Raw genomic sequence first — 8,443 nt, 5'->3', positions numbered from 1 at the left:
TGGTATTTCAGAAGGGCAGTGACAGCTGCAGCTAATTGCATTTTCTAATTAACTCAATGAACACATGTTTCAGATGTTCCCATCTCAGTAAAAGAAATTAAATGCAGATGATAATTCGACATGGACTAAAAGCTCTCTGCTATGTTGCAGAGTGCTAAAAAAAATTGGCTTATCTTCTCTCTTCCAAATGTAAAACATAACCGAGTGCACTCATGAGATCTTTAGTAATCTCAAATATTCCACTTTTAAATAAGTACACAGAATCTGTATTTCATTGTATCATATTTGATCTCTAGCAATGCTGCCAGGTGTGTTTAACTTACAACCTTTTCACCCCATAGGACCTCAGAAAAACAAAAGATCAGTATGCCTTCTTTCTGGAGTTCTAAACTTACATGGTTACTTATAAAATTTTTTTAATATTTGGTGTTTTTTTTATTCAGTAGATGGGCCGGATCTGGGGGGGTTTCTAGGGATCAGACCTAAAAGCAGGATTTTCACAATGTCCCAGATATTAGGCCTTATTTTGAAGTGCCTAGTTGTCGCCTTTCACAGACACTGAGTCCACATGCTCAGGCTTCTAGTTTCCAGGGCCAAGTGAACAAGTCCTTATTTGTACTTCCCCCCCTCAGGAGACCACTTTCCCTTCACAGTTCATTGTAGAACCTGTAGTTAACCTACTGAGACCTGCAAATAACATCACCAGGTTTTGTGCCAAGTGACAGACCTAAATTCAGGGTTCAGAGAGGTAAATTTAGGGAAGAGGAGGAAGTTGCAATGAAGTCAGATATTACTTTGATGAAATTGGCTTTGCTTACAAAGAAAACACAAAGTTATTTCTGCCTGGATGCTGGTAGCAAAAAAATCGTTTAGAGTTTTTTCCAGACAGCAATTAGCCCAGAATGTCCCTAGTGTTTCTGAGGAACATATTCCCAGTGCTTTTCTTGGCTGGATGTATGTGTTTATATCCTGCTTCATTTCCATCTCCAACCATGCCTTCCTAGTATAAGAGAAAGCAATGTTTTCCCATCTGGTGCCTGATCCTGTTCCCTGCATGTCAGGCTTCTTTCCCATGGAGACCAGAATATAGCAGGGAATTATGAAAATCCAGATGTTCTCCTGACAGGGAGTCAGGATGCAGCTGGATCATCTGTGCAGCTCCAAGAGTTGGGAAGGGCTCTCAAAACCATAATTTTAGATGGAGCTGCTGGGAATGGGTATTATCCAGTCCAGCTTACGTCAGTCAGCGATATCCCTTTACTTGCATGTGCTTTTCAATGGGTCTTTGTTTTGCTTGGTGAAATGGGATTTTGTTTCGGTGCTGATTTTTTCACCCTGAAAAGATATTACTTGTTCATGAAAAATACTACTAATGAAGGACAGTGATTATTAGTTTCAGTATGATTTAATCTTAACCCATGATGCTGTATATACTGTATTTACTGTCATTTGTCTTCTGAATCAGTATCTCAAATGCCATATGGATGGTACTGGGATCTTGATGCCATCCACACATGCTATTCTTACAGTCCTTCTGCCATTCCTTCTGGTGCATCCACTTCATTCTCTATTCAAACCAGTTTTAATGTTGATAGCACAAGCCTGTACAGTGTGAGGCAACCACTGATATAAAGCTACATGTGATGAAGAAATCCGCATGCTCCTCTAGAGCTCTTTGCAGAGTACGTAAGTTTTCCAGAAGTCAGTTCTCATGTGTTGTTTCTGTGGCATTTGCAGGGCTAACCGCAGCAGTTATTAGAGCTATCGATACAGCAGGTATAAAGAGGAGTCCAGTACTGGTCTTGAGAAGCATTAAGGATGGAAACATCCCAGAACATGCTTGTTTCAGGTGGGTAAGTACATACTTGGAGGCTAGCTCTGCGTGGAAGCAAGGTGTCTGTGGATTAAATAAATCAAGCAAGTCTTGATCATAAAGCAAGTTTCATTGTTTGAAAATAAATATTCCAGAGACACAGAACATCCAAAGTACTTAGATATCTACTTCCTATTTACATAATGGGGCTAGGTGTCTTGACAGGCTTTGGACAGTGAATCAAAACTGAGCTGCTGGATGATTCAGCAATCTAACCTAACACTGTGGAAAAGGTTCCCACCCTCAAAGTACGGACAGTGAATTCACTTGTCAGGCTACTCCTGAGGTAGTGCAGTTTTCAGCCTGACCTGTTAGTATGAGATAGATACTTTATTTCTGGTTTATGGTAGACAATGGACTGTCAGGGATATCCCATCTATAGCTGTGTAGATGGCTGCAGATGGTAGGAGCCTCAGGAGTAGCAGAACTACCAACCTGCACAAAGAATCAGTGGATGGCTATTATCAAGTTAGTGTATCATGGTCATTTTGCTCAACAAGTGTGTAACACAATTCCAAGTGTGTGACACAAGGCAAGGGAGCTCAGAAGAAGCGGAGCTGCCCCTTGATATCTGTCCTCAACAAATTACTGTGAGATGACATGAGAGCAAAGAAATGAAGGAGAAATTGCTGTCTTGTTTACAAGCTGCTTGTTATCAGGCTGGTCAATCAGAAATGCCTATCCCTACCTAGGATAGGCACATACCTGGGGAAAGCCCAGGAAGATTATTGTGTTTTGGGGTGGAACAGTCTCTGGACAGATCAGTAGTGAACATGCAGTATTGACTGTCTTAAGTTTTCACTTTTTCAGCTACATCTTAGCCTAAGTGACAGGAAAGCAAATAATTATTATAACACACATAATATGCAAACATCTCCCGGCATCCTTGGACACAAGCTTTTGTGTGTATACTGCCAACAGGTAATGGAGTAGATGCAGTGGGGATTGTACTTGACACAGCTTCCCTACTGTGAATGCAGCAGTGATGGTGAGCAGGATGAGAGAAAGTACAAATTAGGAACCTCGAGGAAGCAATGTTCTTGAAGGAAGCAGCAGTGCCCTTTGGCTTTTGTAGTCATTGCAATAACATAGCACTGCTCAGAGAAAGGAGGGTGCCCTTAGGGAATAATAAAATGAGTCAGATGCACCAGCACCTCATGACCACCTAGGAACCACTCATTACTCTGTACTTATAAGACCTATGAACTCAGATCAAGCTTGAAAAACCACTTCCAGATACCTGACACACTAATAGTGTTGAAGTATAAAGGAGGGACAAAATAAAGAAAAATCCAACTGATGATGAGGTCTTGTTCCTTTTCAACTCTGCGAATCTGTGAAGGGCAGGACATGTGGCACAAGGATTGAAAAGGATTTGCGCACTGTCTCCAGAATACTTTTAGCATTCAAAGCAGGAGGAAGGGAGGGTGCTTTTCAGAACCAAACCCACCACATTTACTGTGAAAACATCAGCCATAAGCATACATGCAACATATCAACTGCCAAATAGCACAGACTAGACTTGAATGGAACAGTGCAACTGACTGCATTGAGTATATATGCTCTTCTCATTATGGTTAGGGGTGTTTACTGAATAATGTCTTTGTTTCTATGGTTACTCCAGAAATGGGGTGGGGTTCAAATACCTGCTATTTCTAAACCTTTTATTTGCCATCCCACAGGAAAGAAATTTGCACTGTGGTAGAATCTATATTTCTTCTGTTTCTTCCAAAGCCAGTTACTGTAGGGTGCTATGGGGTTGAAAATCTTTGGTCTCATAGAAACATACAGGATGCCTTGTAAAGAGCCTAGAATCTGTTAATATAGGGCTATCGGGACTAAAAATAAAATAAAGTTAAATGTAAATGTATAAGGATTGCATAAAACCTTTGCATTGACTGGTACCAGTTCAGATCATCACAGGGCATCATCATTTCCCAAACTCAAGCTATTAATGCTATATCTAAAATCCTGTTCTCACTTCACACTACTTCTAAATGTGATAAAACTAATGTGTTGTCATTATGTGATGAAACCAGAGCGCTATGATCCTAGGCCCCTGTTTAAGAGTATGTAGGAATTGCTTTGTGTTGATTTGAATGGTCCACATCCCACTGCAGATATTCACTCCTAGCCTCAATTTCCTTGTGCTGATTACACCAACACAGGTGTTCATAGAATGAGCGAGTCAAGAGAAATGTGCTAACTCCTATTTTGTGCCACATTATTGTTCATTTACCACTTCTTAATTGTTAGGTGCCATGCAGCTGCACAAACATATGTGCCTGCATGTTAGGCTACTGAAGGGTTGGAAGAAATGAGGAAATATGGAGATGAGATAGGAGAAGAAGGGGGATAGCTTCTGCTGAAGGCAGCAGTGATGTCAAAAATTATTTTGTAGAAAGAAACGTGCTGGTGTGGAACTGCATAGGCACTTCACCAGGCAGAACTGAGGCTGGCCAAAAAGGGAAGGTTAGATAAATAGAAGAGGTTCAAGCCTCAAATGATTTTGAATGCAAACGTGAGAGTGGTGAAGAAAAGGTAAATGACATCATAATATAGCCAGGACAAAGCAGATTTTTTTGTTTTTTGAGCACATGAGAACCATTGTATCTTGTAGCCTATCTTGTGGATCTGGTATGTTTGCCAGCTGATTAAGGTGGCAATCGGAAACCTCCTACAGTGCAGTGATTGAAATCGGTTGGAAATAAGCTTTGATTAAGTTCAGTTGCACTTTAAGTGCTGGGGAAAAAAAGTTCCCCTAGATATGTATCTGTATCTTTAATGCCAGGGGGAAACAGATAGTGTAAATCAGGAAAGAATTCATGTAGGCAAACATGCTTTCTCACTCAGATCAAATACTTAGCATTCAGAAATACTTGGTACGTGGCCATGTAATTTACAGTCTTTCTTAAAAGTAGGAAATACAGGATTTCCAACCCTGCAGCTCATCTTTAATTGCAGGGTCACAAAGTACACTTCCTATCAGTGATATCTGATTGTTGATATGGTAAAAGGAAGCAAACTGAGTCACATTGTTTTATAGACCAAGCCTATATGCTTAAAAGCAATCACTACATTTCCACAGAACATTGCTGGCCTTCAGATTTCGGTCAGCGAGGCTGAAACGTTGACCTGAAATTAATTCTTGCATGTCTTTATAGATGGAAACTGTTGTTTGTCAGCAACAGATAGAATTTGTAGCTCTTAAGAACTAGAATAACAATTTGTTAGCAGCAGGACATATGAATTGGTGTGAAAGGGTTTTTGTTGTTGCTTGTGCCCCTATATAGAAAGGGGCAGTCTGTAAAAGCCTAAGCTGAGGTTAGTGCTGGAGTTAGTGGCACTGTTATGTCATGTCCATACTGCTGGGGTGAAATTGGATTAATATAACAGGAATTAATTTTACTCATTTTTGAGTGTCTCCACAAATTTTGACCAAATGCTATTACATGTATCATACTTTGGTTTCTTGACACTTAACAGTAGTTCTGTTTGACTGAACAATAACTTTTAAATAAGTTGTTACCTGGGAAGGTATCAGTTAAGCAGGTACTATCAGACACTAGTACTCAAAGTATTCCTATACAAACTTGATTCAGGCAGGTTGCCTAGTTCTTGCATCTCCAATATGACTTTTACGTTTCCTTCATAGATCTAATTGTAGTCTGATGTACAACAGAAAATGTAGGAATGACCATTGAAGATCAGAGTAAAGATCCATCAAAGTTGGTATTTTATTCTTAGCTGGGGATACCTTGGGAAAAAAGTAAAAGAAGAGGACAAGCATGTGGGGCTACTTGTCCAGAATATTCTCACACTCTAGCTGATTTTAGAGCAGGGATTTCCTAACCTGGATGACATTTCTGTGTATCTAACAGTCTTCAGTGGATTTTCTTCTATGTTCTTGTTGAATTGTCTTCAGTGTCTGTACACTTTTGAAATACACCAGATCCTTTGGCAAGAAGTTCCCCAGGTCAAGTATTTGTTGCATGAAGAACCACCTCTTATTTTTTGTCTGAACTTTGCTACCTTTAGCTTTAGGTTCTTGTATTAGAAGAATATTCTCATATTGACAAAAATGTAATAAAGGATTGCCTCTGATCCTTGTTCTAAACTGCCTAAATATTAAAAAAAAAATATAAATTATTCATTTGTACAATCTTTTTTCATATAGAAGAATTGTTACAGTGGAAAACCAAGTACAAACCAATTCTGTGGCTCTGTCATACAAAGTTAAGAAAAATTAATACTGTGTAATGTTATCTTAGCCAGAAGGAGGTCAGAAAAGTAGAAAATAGGAGACAATTTTCTAATGTGAGTGGACTGTTTCTTTAAATATATGCCAGGGGTTCAGAGTAGGTACTGGGCAGGGTAGGTAGCTTTCTCTGGGAGAGTAGACTGGTGAAACTGAAAATAATTTGTCAGTTATTGACTGATAAATTATTTTATCAGTCACTGCCTATGTATACAAACAGAATGGTTGGTCATGTAATAAAAAATTCCTAAATGTTGCAAAAGATAAAATTTTCCTGTGAGTAGCATGTCACCCTAGACTTTATTGAACTTGCTGTTCACATTAGAAACCACGCTAAGGACAGAAATGTAACCAGACATAGGATAGGCACAAATTTATAGAAAAAAAAAAATCCATTTACATTGTATCAGCAGTATAGTTTCACTTACTGCTTTCTGTAGCTTATTTTCTTGGGTGTTATATGTCCATGTCCTGGCTTGCCATTTTGTATTCTCAGCATGTTAACAGTTAACATGTTTAAAGACCACCTTTTTGCTTTTTGTGGAACATGTAGTTCCAGTGGAAATGCCAGAACTGTATTTCAAACCCAGTGTGGTAGATGTGAACCTAAAGCCAGTATCTACTTTTTCTTTGTACCTATGAGAAAAGGCAACTATAGCAGGTCACTTTGTTTTCAAGCACATTGCAAGGGAAGAGTACCTAAACAAACTGAGAAATTACTCCTCTCTCTGTTTTGGCTACTTTCCCTTCCTAAGCAACAGTAATTTCTTGTCAGCCCAGGAGATCTGAATGAAGATAAGCATTTCAGATGTCTGTTTGCAAATGGATTTTTGCTGTTCTTTTTTAAACTGCCTAAGGATTTAGATAACCTCATCCCAATGAATGGTGTTAGTTTTTGGTTGTGTGGGGTTTTTTGGTTTGGTTTGGTTTGTTTTTTTGGTTGTTGTTGGTTTTTTTTTTTTTTTGGTTTTGTGTTTTTTTGTGTTTGGGTTTGGGGTTGTTTTTTTTTTTAACTTTCAATTCATATAAATTTTGTGGAGTTTCAGTTAGTGGAAGAATCCAAGCTGAACATCAGTGGAGGCTGAAGTCTGAAGTGCTGTAGACACCGAGGAGGATTTCACCCCGGATGTCTCTGTACAGAAAGGAATACTGCAACTGTTCTGCCCCATGTCCAAGACTGGATGGTGGCAGGTGATGTTTCAAGTTCTGCTCTTTGGTCCTTTCCTGTGCTTGGTATAAATTGCTTCTTGGTATCAACTGTTATTATTGTTTCTAAGTGGTAGGGGAGGCAGGAGTGATGTGTGCTAAGGGAGTGCCTTAACACTCTAATCCACATCCTTTCCCAATCCATTTTGGGTTGGTATGTGGCCCAGGGAGGGGTGGGGTGGAATTGTACCAAGCACTGAGCAGCCCAAGACAGGTGGGGAGTTGCACCACCACAGAGACATAAAAAGTCCTGTCAAAAGATAGCAGTAATCACTGCTGAAGATTGCTATAGTTTGAATGTACATTGGCAGAATTCTAAGAGAGATGGTAGTCTAGAGCCAGGTGAATGTGTGCCTCATATGTGTCCTCCACTTCATAAAACAGTAAAGAAGGAAAGAATACACTGCAAATAGTTTCAAAAAAAGTTTCCATTTAGCATCATAGAATCCTAGAATGGTTTGGGTTGGAAGGGACCTTAAAGATAATCTAGTTCCAACCTCCCTGCCTTGGGCAGAGACACCTTTCACTAGACTAGGTTGCTCAAAGTCCCATCCAGCCGGTCCTTGAACACTTCCTGGGAGGAAGCAGCCACAGCTTCTCTGGGCATCAGCAACTTCTCTGTGTCATCAGTGATAGATAAACTAATAGACAAAGCTCAATCCATACCCTTGAAATAATCACTTCTATGAATCTGCTGCTTTGTCCAAAAAGAAGATAGATGAATACTTGTAACATAGGAAGAGGATTAAGCACAACATGGACTTGAGTTGAGCCAAGGTACTTTGTAAATAGAAATTTTCTTTAAAGATAGTTATTAAACCATTGCAAGGTAATAAAAGCAAGTAAGTATTTTGCACAAGTTCTTAATGTATTTCCTCGTATACTTGTTACACTTTGTAAAGAAGAAAATGCTGATATGTCAAAGCATTTTCCATGAAAGTTAATTTCTCATATTTAAGGTTTGTCTTCTTATCATCTGCCTATGTTTTAGTTCCTCTTTAGTCGTTCATTATTTCCTGGAGGGAAATTTTCCCTGGCACCACCCAATTCCTTTAATTTGCCAAGGATCCTGTGATAAGATAGATAACAGTAGAAGTGAGGTGAAA

This window comes from Athene cunicularia (assembly GCF_003259725.1).
Source record: "Athene cunicularia isolate RWA chromosome 4 unlocalized genomic scaffold, athCun1 chr4_part2, whole genome shotgun sequence".
Classification (NCBI taxonomy): Eukaryota; Metazoa; Chordata; class Aves; order Strigiformes; family Strigidae; genus Athene; species Athene cunicularia.
Note: the sequence above shows the minus strand (reverse complement) of the source record.